Genomic DNA, 10520 nt, shown 5'->3' on the forward strand with positions numbered 1-10520 from the left:
CTCTACCTTCCTCTCTCCTGACGCATCCCCCGCCCTTCCAGACCTAACAGTATACGCCAAGGAGTCCCAGAGCTTCTTCATCTCCTGCTCCATCCGCTTCCATCTCTACCTTCCTCTCTCCTCACGCATCCCCCGCCCTTCCAGACCTAACAGTATACGCCAAGGAGTCTCAAAGCTTCTCTGACACATCCCCCGCCCTTCCAGACCTAACAGTATACGCCAAGGAGTCTCAAAGCTTCTTCATCTCCTGTTCCATCCGCGTCCATCTCTACCTTCCTCTCTCCTGACACATCCCCCGCCCTTCCAGACCTAACAGTATACGCCAAGGAGTCTCAAAGCTCCTTCATCTCCTGCTCCATCCGCGTCCATCTCTACCTTCCTCACTCCTGACACATCCCCCGCCTTTCAGACCTAACAGTATACGCCAAGGAGTCTCAAAGCTCCTTCATCTCCTGCTCCATCCGCGTCCATCTCTACCCTCCTCTCTCCTGACACCTCCCCCGCCCTTCCAGACCTGCCAGTGTGCATGGACGGACCTTAGAGCGTGGTGGTGGCGGGGGGCGAGGCCTGACCTGCCGGGTGGACGCCAAGCCCTTCGCTTCACCCGGTACTTCAACAACACGCTGGACACGGTGGAGGTGGAGCGGCATCGAGTACAGACAGGTCCGCTCGGGGCTCAGCTTCCTCGACTACACGCCAAGGTAATGTTGTTGTTGTTGTTGTTGTTGTGGTGGTGGTGGTGGTAGTAGTAGTAGTGGTGGTGGTGGTGGTGGTGGAGATAGTAGTGTTTAAGTAAGTGTTTTATGTATTCACGAATGTTCTAACGGTATACCCACTTATTTATACAGCCGTATAAAGTAGACATGGATTCGTGTTTTAATTAACTGTTCTGAAATAATTAGTTATTTCCGCGGAGTTAAAGCTGACGGGTGGCGGAAGAGAGAGAAGGCGTGGCTGTCGTTTGTGTGTGTGGATGGTTGGCTAATTTGTATAGGTTCTCACACAATACAGAATTCTCTCAGGTCATTATCGATGGGTTGACGCCGGCAGACTACTAACGCCCTTACTAACCTACTTATATATTCACTCGCTCGCTCACTCACTCACTCACTCCCTTTCTTCCTAACTAACTTACTTACTCACTCACTCACTCACTCACTACCTTCCTTTTCCTATCAGATTAGTTCCAACAGTATCAGTCAGCCAGATCTTGTTCTCTGCCATTCCTTCTTCCTCCTCTCATTCCTTCATTCCTCTGCCATTCCTTCTTCCTCCTCTCATTCCTTCATTCCTCCGTCATTCCTTCTTCTGTTTATCATTCCGTTACTCTATCTGTCTACCACAAACACACTCTCACAACACCAATTATCAAAGGCCACCAGAAGATTAGTCTGATTCTCATGAGTTTTTCTTCATGTGCAGAAGCCTCGTCAGACCATCACCAGGCTCATAAAACTACCCCTGGAAACACTAACACGACCTCTACGAAAGCCTTATCATATGTGGGTGTGTAAGCCTCTCTCGGACGCTTACGGGTCAGAGGGTCGCTCAAGTTCACATATTTGACAAGGCTTTCGTATGAGTTGAGGGCATTTCCAGGAGTAGCTACAGGTGGTAGTTTGACCCCTCCTCAGTAGCATGAGCTTAAAGAAACACTCATTAGAACCCGACTGATCACTTCTTTAACCTTCAGAAATAGTTGATATGAGTAGCGAAAGTGTCTTATAATACCAGTCTTACAGCAACAATTCCTCAAGACCACAAGAGAGAATAACCGAGTTCCCCTTCACAGTCATGGTGCAGAAGGCTTGTCGAACCGTCACTGCGCTCACAAAATTACACATGGGAATACTAGCACAAAAACCTTATCGAGTGTGAGTATGTGAGAGCCCTGAAGTATTTGAGACCATGGTATTAACGTAAGGAAGGAAGGTGAGGAGGTTCCTTGCCCTTATTGTGTGCTGTGGTTTATGGGCGTCGTTGCTTAGGACTACAAAGAAGAAAGGGAAGGAAAATAATTCGTCCTCGCGCGGAAAGGAATCTCTCTAAGACTATGGTATTAACGTAAGGAAGGAAGGTGAGGAGGTTCCTTGCCCTTATTGTGTGCTGTGGTTTTTGGGCGTCGTTGATTAGGACTACAAAGAAGAAAGGGAAGGAAAATAATTCGTCCTCGCGCGGAAAGGAATCTCTCTGAGCGTCCCAGCGCGAGGCGACACTTGAGGAGACACAAGGCTGGGATAGATTAATGTTTGGTTTTTGTTTTGTTTTCCTGTTTAACCTGAAAAGTAGATTGCCAGTGACTGCTGCTGCAAGAGGGAGGAGGAGATTGCTGTGCCTGCTGACTGACTTTTGGTCGCTGACTCACCTCTGACTTACTGCTGATTACTGCTTAGTTTTTGCTGACGACCTGCTGACCTTCTGATGATGATCTGTCGACCTTTTATTTTTCACTGACTACTGCTGACAACTACTAACTACCTGCTGACTACTGTTGACTACTGCTGACTTTTTGCTGACATTTTGCTGACTACCTGCTGACAGTAATTACCTGCTGATTTCTTGATGATTTCCTGCTGACTACTGACTACTGCTGACTTTTTGCTAACTATCTGCTGACATTTTGCTGACTACCTGCTGACTTGCTGATTACCTGCTGACTTCCTGATGATTTCTTGGTGATATCCTGCTGACTGCATGCTGACTATTGCTGACTTCTGAATGACAGCTGACTTTTTGCTGACAACCTGCTGACTATTGCTGACTTCCTTCTGAATACCAGCTGACTTTTTGCTGACTACCTGCTGACTACTTTCTGAAGACTTGCTGACCATTTGCAGACTACTGACTCTTTGCTGACTCCTGCTGACTACCTAGTGACTCCCTGCTGATTACACCCTGATTCTCTTCTAACTTCCTCCTTACTCCCTACTGACTTCCTCCTGAATACCTGCTGACTCCCTGTTGACTACTGCTGAATAGATACTTGCTGAGTCGCTGCTGACTACCTGCTGACTCCGTGTTGTATGATGCTTGACATGGCTCAGCAGCATTACTTTTTTTTTAATAGTAGTGCTAGTAATAATAGTAGTAGTAGTAGTAATGATAATAATAATAATAATAATAATAATAATAATAATAATAATAATAATAATAATAATAATAATAATAATAATAATTCTCTCTCTCTCTCTCTCTCTCTCTCTCTCTCTCTCTCTCTCTCTCTCTCTCTCTCTCTCTCTCTCTCTCTCTCTCTCTCTCTCTCTCTCTCTCTCATCCCCCCCCCTTTTCTCCCTCCTTCCCCTGATCCCAGCCTGGCAAATTGAAGGATTATTCTGGACGAAGGAGGATAAGAATCGAGGCTTTGGACCCTAATTCTTTTTCGTCTCCAATCGAGGCAGACTCTTGTTGGTGTTCGATCCTTTGTGTTTGGGGCTCAGTCCTCTCCTCTTGGTGTTGAATCCTTTACTTCCGGTGTCCAGTTCTTTTAAGAGTGTTGTTACGTGTGTGTTTCTTTTGTTCTTCGTTCATTTTGTAATCTCTTAATCCTCCTCGTTCTGGTGATTAGGATTAGTTAATTTTTGGCTTCGAAGATTAGCGGTGCTCTTTGATGTAATGTTTTGTTCGTGCATGTGTGTGTGTGTGTGTGTGTGTGTGTGTGTGTGTGTGTGTGTGTGTGTGTGTGTGTGTGTGTGTGTGTGTGTGTGTCGCCGTTACATTAATCAACATTTCTTTCTCGTTTCATTAAATATTAACCTTAAAGCCTCTTTCGACAGTGCTGCAGTCTTCTCATAAAATAATTAACGAGTATCTGCAGTGTGTATTTCTTTTTGCTTCTGTTACTTAATACGTCGTTAATCTATATATATTTTTCTCTCTTGTTGAATATTGAACAAAGAATTTCATCAATGCAGTCGTGTCTTATAAATGATTAACGTTGATTTGTCGTGTAATATTTTCGTCAACATTTTTTTCTATCTTTTTATCTTCCCTTCCCTTCCTTCCTTGCTTCCTTCCCTGCATCCATCCCTTCCCTTCCCTTCCCTTCCTTCCCTGCATTCATCTGTTCCCTTCCCTTCCCTTCCCTTCCTTCCCTGCATTCATCTGTTCCCTTCCCTTCCCTTCCTTCCTGCATTCATCTGTTTCCCTTCCTTCCTTCCCTGCATTCATCTGTTCCTTCCCTTCCTTCCTTCCTTCCCTGCATTCATCTGTTCCTTCCTTCCTTCCCTTCCTTCCCTGCATTCATCTGTTCCCTTCCCTTCCCTTCCTTCTTCCCATTCATCTGTTCCTTCCTTCCTTCCTTCCTTCCTCCTTCCCTTCCCTTCCTTCCCTGCATTCATCTGTTCCCTTCTTCCTTCCTTCCTTCCCTGCATTCATCTGTTCCTTCCCTTCCTTCCCTTCCTTCCCTGCATTCATCTGTTCCTTCCTTCCCTTCCTTCCCTTCCTTCCTTCCTTCCCTGCATTCATCTTCCTTCCCTTCCTTCCTTCCTTCCTTCCTGCATTCATCTGTTCCCTTCCCTTCCTTCCTTCCCTGCATTCATCTGTTTGTTTTTATCTTTTTATCTTCCCTTCCCTTCCATTCCTTCCCTGCATTCATCTGTTCCTTCCTTCCCCTTCCTTCCCCTTCCTTCCTTCCCTTCCCCTGCATTCATCTGTTCCCTTCCTTCCCTTCCTTCCTTCCCCCTTCCTTCCCTGCATTCATCTGTTCCCTTCCTTCCTTCCCTCTGTTCCTTCCCTTCCTTCCCTGCATTCATCTGTTCCTTCCCTTCCTTCCTTCCTTCCTGCATTCATCTGTTCCCTTCCCTTCCCTTCCTTCCTTCCCTGCATTCATCTGTTTGTTTTTATCTTTTTATCTTCCCTTCCCTTCCTTCCCTGCATTCATCTGTTTGTTTTTATCTTCCCTTCCCTTCCCTTCCTTCCCTTCCTTCCCTGCATTCATCTGTTCCTTCCCTTCCTTCCCTTCCTTCCCTGCATTCATCTGTTCCTTCCCTTCCTTCCTTCCTTCCTTCCTGCATTCATCTGTTCCCTTCCTTCCCTTCCTTCCTTCCCTGCATTCATCTGTTCCTTCCCTTCCTTCCCTTCCTTCCTGCATTCATCTGTTCCTTCCCTTCCCTTCCTTCCCTTCCTTCCTTCCTTCATCTGTTCCTTCCCTTCCTTCCCTTCCTTCCCTGCATTCATCTGTTCCTTCCTTCCTTCCTTCCCTTCCTTCCTGCATTCATCTGTTCCTTCCCTTCCCTTCCCTTCCTTCCCTGCATTCATCTGTTTGTTTTTATCTTTTTATCTTCCCTTCCCTTCCCTTCCTTCCCTGCATTCATCTGTTCCCTTCCTTCCCTTCCTTCCCTGCATTCATCTGTTCCTTCCCTTCCTTCCCTTCCTTCCCTGCATTCATCTGTTTGTTTTTATCTTTTTATCTTCCATTCCCTTCCCTTCCCTTCCCTGCATTCATCTGTTCCCTTCCTTCCTTCCCTTCCTTCCCTGCATTCATCTGTTCCCTTCCCTTCCCTTCCCTTCCTTCCCTGCATTCATCTGTTTGTTTTTATCTTTTTATCTTCCCTTCCCTTCCTTCCTTCCCTGCATTCATCTGTTTGTTTTTATCTTTTTATCTTCCCTTCCCTTCCCTTCCTTCCCTGCATTCATCTGTTCCCTTCCTTCTTCCCTTCCTTCCCTTCCTTCCTGCATTCATCTGTTTCCTTCCTTCCTCTTCCTTCCTTCCTTCCTTCCTGCATTCATCTGTTCCTTCCTTCCCTTCCTTCCTTCCTGCATTCATCTGTATCTTCCCTTCCCTTCCCTTCCTTCCCTGCATTCATCTGTTTGTTTTTATCTTTTTATCTTCCCTTCCCTTCCCTTCCTTCCCTGCATTCATCTGTTTGTTTTTATCTTTTTATCTTCCCTTCCCTTCCTTCCCTGCATTCATCTGTTTGTTTTTATCTTCCCTTCCCTTCCCTTCCTTCCCTGCATTCATCTGTTCCTTCCTTCCCTTCCCTTCCTTCCTGCATTCATCTGTTCCTTCCTTCCTTCCTTCCTTCCTTCCCTTCCCTTCCCTTCCCTTTCCTGCATTCATCTGTTCCTTCCTTCCCTTCCTTCCTTCCCTGCATTCATCTGTTCCTTCCTTCCTTCCTTCCTTCCTGCATTCATCTGTTTCCTTCCCTTCCTTCCTTCCTTCCTTCCTTCCTTCCTCTGTTCATCTGTTTCCCTTCCTTCCTTCCCTTCCTTCATCTGTTCCTTCCTTCCTTCCCTTCCTTCCTGCATTCATCTGTTCCCTTCCTTCCCTTCCTTCCTTCCCTGCATTCATCTGTTCCCTTCCCTTCCTTCCTTCCTGCATTCATCTGTTCCTTCCTTCTTCCTCCTTCCCTTCCTTCCCTGCATTCATCTGTTCCTTCCTTCCTTCCCTTCCTTCCTGCATTCATCTGTTCCCTTCCCTTCCCTTCCTTCCCTGCATTCATCTGTTCCTTCCCTTCCTTCCTTCCTTCCTGCATTCATCTGTTCCCTTCTTCCCTTCCTTCCTTCCCTGCATTCATCTGTTTCCTTCCCCTTCCCTTCCTTCCTTCCTTCCCTGCATTCATCTGTTCCTTCCTTCCTTCCTTCCTGCATTCATCTGTTCCCTTCCTTCCCTTCCCTTCCTTCCCTGCATTCATCTGTTCCCTTCCCTTCCCTTCCCTTCCTTCCTTCCCGACATTCATCTGTTCCTTCCTTCCCTTCCCTTCCTTCCTGCATTCATCTTATCTTCCCTTCCCTTCCCTTCCTTCCCTGCATTCATCTGTTTGTTTTTATCTTTTTATCTTCCCTTCCCTTCCTTCCCTGCATTCATCTGTTTGTTTTTATCTTTTTATCTTCCCTTCCCTTCCTTCCCTGCATTCATCTGTTCCTTCCCTTCCCTTCCTTCCTTCCTTCCCTTCCCTTCCTTCCCTTCCTTCCTGCATTCATCTGTTCCTTCCCTTCCTTCCCTGCATTCATCTGTTCCCTTCCTTCCCTTCCTTCCTTCCTTCCCTGCATTCATCTGTTCCTTCCTTCCTTCCTTCCTTCCTGCATTCATCTGTTCCTTCCTTCCTTCCTTCCTGCATTCATCTGTTCCTTCCTTCCTTCCTTCCTTCCCTGCATTCATCTGTTCCCCTTCCTTCCTTCCTTCCTGCATTCATCTGTTCCTTCCCTTCCTTCCTTCCTTCCCCTGCATTCATCTGTTCCTTCCTTCCTTCCCTTCCTTCCTTCCCTGCATTCATCTGTTCCTTCCTTCCTTCCTTCCCTTCCTTCCCTGCATTCATCTGTTCCCTTCCTTCCTTTCCTTCCTTCCTTCCTGCATTCATCTGTTCCTTCCTTCCTTCCTTCCTTCCCTGCATTCATCTGTTCCCTTCCCTTCCCTTCCCTTCCTTCCTGCATTCATCTGTTCCTTCCTTCCTTCCTTCCCTGCATTCATCTGTTCCCTTCCCTTCCTTCCTTCCCTGCATTCATCTGTTCCCTTCCTTCCTTCCTTCCTTCCCTGCATTCATCTGTTCCTTCCTTCCTTCCCTTCCTTCCCTGCATTCATCTGTTCCCTTCCCTTCCTTCCTTCCTGCATTCATCTGTTCCTTCCTTCCCTTCCCTTCCTTCCTGCATTCATCTTCCTTCCCTTCCCTTCCTTCCTGCATTCATCTGTTCCTTCCCTTCCCTTCCTTCCTTCCCTGCATTCATCTGTTCCTTCCTTCTCTTCCTTCCTTCCCTGCATTCATCTGTTCCTTCCTTCCTTTCCTTCCTTCCCTGCATTCATCTGTTCCCTTCCTTCCCTTCCTTCCTTCCCTGCATTCATCTGTTCCTTCCTTCCCTTCCCTTCCTTCCCTGCATTCATCTGTTCCCTTCCCCTACCTTCCTTCCCTGCATTCATCTGTTCCTTCCCTTCCTTCCTTCCCTGCATTCATCTGTTCCTTCCCTTCCTTCCTTCCCTGCATTCATCTGTTCCCTTCCTTCCTTCCCTTCCTTCCCTGCATTCATCTGTTCCTTCCCTTCCTTCCCTTCCTTCCCTGCATTCATCTGTTCCCTTCCCTTCCCTTCCTTCCCTGCATTCATCTGTTCCCTTCCCTTCCTTCCTTCCCTGCATTCATCTGTTCCCTTCCTTCCTTCCTTCCTTCCCTGCATTCATCTGTTCCTTCCCTTCCCTTCCCCTGCATTCATCTGTTCCTTCCCTTCCTTCCTTCCTTCCCTGCATTCATCTGTTTGTTTTTATCTTTTTATCTTCCCTTCCCTTCCTTCCTTCCCTGCATTCATCTGTTCCCTTCCTTCCTTCCTTCCCTTCCTTCCTGCATTCATCTGTTCCTTCCTTCCTTCCTGCATTCATCTGTTCCCTTCCTTCCTTCCTTCCTTCCCTGCATTCATCTGTTCCCTTCCCTTCCTTCCCCGCATTCATCTGTTCCCTTCCCTTCCCTTCCTTCCCTTCCCTTCCCTTCCTTCCCTGCATTCATCTGTTTGTTCTTCCCTTCCCTTCCTTCCCTGCATTCATCTGTTTGTTTTTATCTTTTTATCTTCCCTTCCCTTCCTTCCTTCCCTGCATTCATCTGTTTGTTTTTATCTTCCCTTCCCTTCCCTTCCCTTCCTTCCCTGCATTCATCTGTTTGTTTTTATCTTTTTATCTTCCCTTCCCTTCCCTTCCTTCCCTGCATTCATCTGTTCCTTCCTTCCCTTCCTTCCTTCCTGCATTCATCTGTACCTTCCCTTCCCTTCCCTTCCTTCCCTGCATTCATCTGTTTGTTTTTATCTTTTTATCTTCCCTTCCCTTCCCTTCCTTCCCTGCATTCATCTGTTCCTTCCTTCCCTTCCCTGCATTCATTTGTTCCCTTCCCTTCCTTCCTTCCTTCCCTGCATTCATCTGTTCCCTTCCTTCCCTTCCTTCCCTGCATTCATCTGTTCCTTCCTTCCTTCCTTCCTTCCCTGCATTCATCTGTTCCTTCCTTCCCTTCCTTCCCTTCCTTCCTTCCCTGCATTCATCTGTTCCCTTCCTTCCCTTCCTTCCCTGCATTCATCTGTTCCTTCCCTTCCTTCCTTCCTTCCTGCATTCATCTGTTCCTTCCCTTCCTTCCCTTCCTTCCCTGCATTCATCTGTTCCCTTCCTTCCTTCCTTTCCTTCCTTCACTGCATTCATCTGTTCCTTCCTTCCCTTGCCTTCCTTCCCTGCATTCATCTGTTTGTTTTTATCTTTTTATCTTCCCTTCCCTTCCTTCCCTGCATTCATCTGTTCCCTTCCTTCCTTCCCATCCTTCCCTGCATTCATCTTTTTCCCTTCCCTTCCTTCCTTCCCTGCATTCATCTGTTCCTTTGCCTTCCTTCCCTTCCTTCCCTGCATTCATCTGTTCCCTTCCTTCCTTCCCTTCCTTCCCTGCATTCATCTGTTCCCTTCCTTCCCTTCCTTCCTGCATTCATCTGTTCCCTTCCTTCCCTTCCTTCCTTCCCTGCATTCATCTGTTCCCTTCCTTCCTTCCCTTCCTTCCTGCATTCATCTGTTCCCTTCCCTGCATTCATCTGTTCCTTCCCTTCCTTCCTTCCCTTCCTTCCTTCCCTGCATTCATCTGTTCCCTTCCTTCCCTTCCTTCCCTGCATTCATCTGTTTGTTTTTATCTTTTTATCTTCCCTTCCTTCCCTGCATTCATCTGTTCCCTTCCCTTCCTTCCTTCCTTCCCTGCATTCATCTGTTCCCTTCCTTCCCTTCCTTCCTTCCCTGCATGCATCTGTTCCCTTCCCTTCCCTTCTCTTCCTTCCCTGCATTCATATGTTCCCTTCCCTTCCCTTCCCTTCCCTTCCCTGCATTCATCTGTTCCCTTCCCTTCCCTTCCTTCCCTGCATTCATCTGTTTGTTTTTATCTTTTTATCTTCCCTTCCCTTCCTTCCCTGCATTCATCTGTTTGTTTTTATCTTTTTATCTTCCCTTCCCTTCCCTTCCTTCCCTGCATTCATCTGTTCCCTTCCCTTCCCTTCCTTTCCCTTCCTTCACTGCATTCATCTGGTCCCTTCCCTCCCCTTCCTTCCCTGCTTTCATCTGTTCCCTTCCCTTCCCTTCCCTTCCTTCCCTGCATTCATATGTTTGTTTTTATCTTATGATATTACCTTCCCTTCCCTTCCTTCCCTGCATTCATCTGTTCCCTTCCCTTCCTTCCCTTCCTTCCCTGCCTTCATGTTTTCCTTCCTTCCCTTCCCTTCCTTCCCTGCATTCATCTGTTCCCTTCCTTCCCTTCCTTCCTTCCCTGCATTCATCTGTTCCTTCCTTCCCTTCCGTTCCTTCCCTGCATTCATATTTTTGTTTTTATGTTTTTATCTTCCCTTCCCTTCCCTTCCCTCCCTGCATTCATCTGTTCCTTCCTTCCATTTCCTTCCTTCCCTGCACTCATCTGTTCCTTCCCTTCCTTCCCTGCATTCATCTGTTCCCTTCCCTTCCCTTCCCTTCCTTCCCTGCATTCATCTGTTCCCTTCCCTTCCCTTCTTTTCCCTTCCTTCCCTGCATTCATCTGGTCCCTTCCCTCCCCTTCCCTTCCTTCCCTGCATTCATCTGTTCCCTTCCCTTCCCT

The 10520-nt window shown here is 47.2% G+C and overlaps 1 long non-coding RNA gene across 1 annotated transcript; it reads right to left on the reverse strand.

Moving 5' to 3' along the window:
• Positions 1 to 5767: 5767 nt before the first annotated feature.
• On the reverse strand, positions 5768 to 8759 carry LOC126994191 (uncharacterized). The gene is made up of 2 exons (XR_007748882.1): positions 8672 to 8759; positions 5768 to 5882 (listed from the first exon to the last, which is right to left on the reverse strand). It is a non-coding gene; the product is annotated as an uncharacterized LOC126994191 (long non-coding RNA).
• Positions 8760 to 10520: the final 1761 nt, after the last annotated feature.

The sequence above is a fragment of the Eriocheir sinensis genome, unplaced genomic scaffold, assembly GCF_024679095.1.
Source record: "Eriocheir sinensis breed Jianghai 21 unplaced genomic scaffold, ASM2467909v1 Scaffold742, whole genome shotgun sequence".
NCBI classification, from domain to species: domain Eukaryota; kingdom Metazoa; phylum Arthropoda; class Malacostraca; order Decapoda; family Varunidae; genus Eriocheir; species Eriocheir sinensis.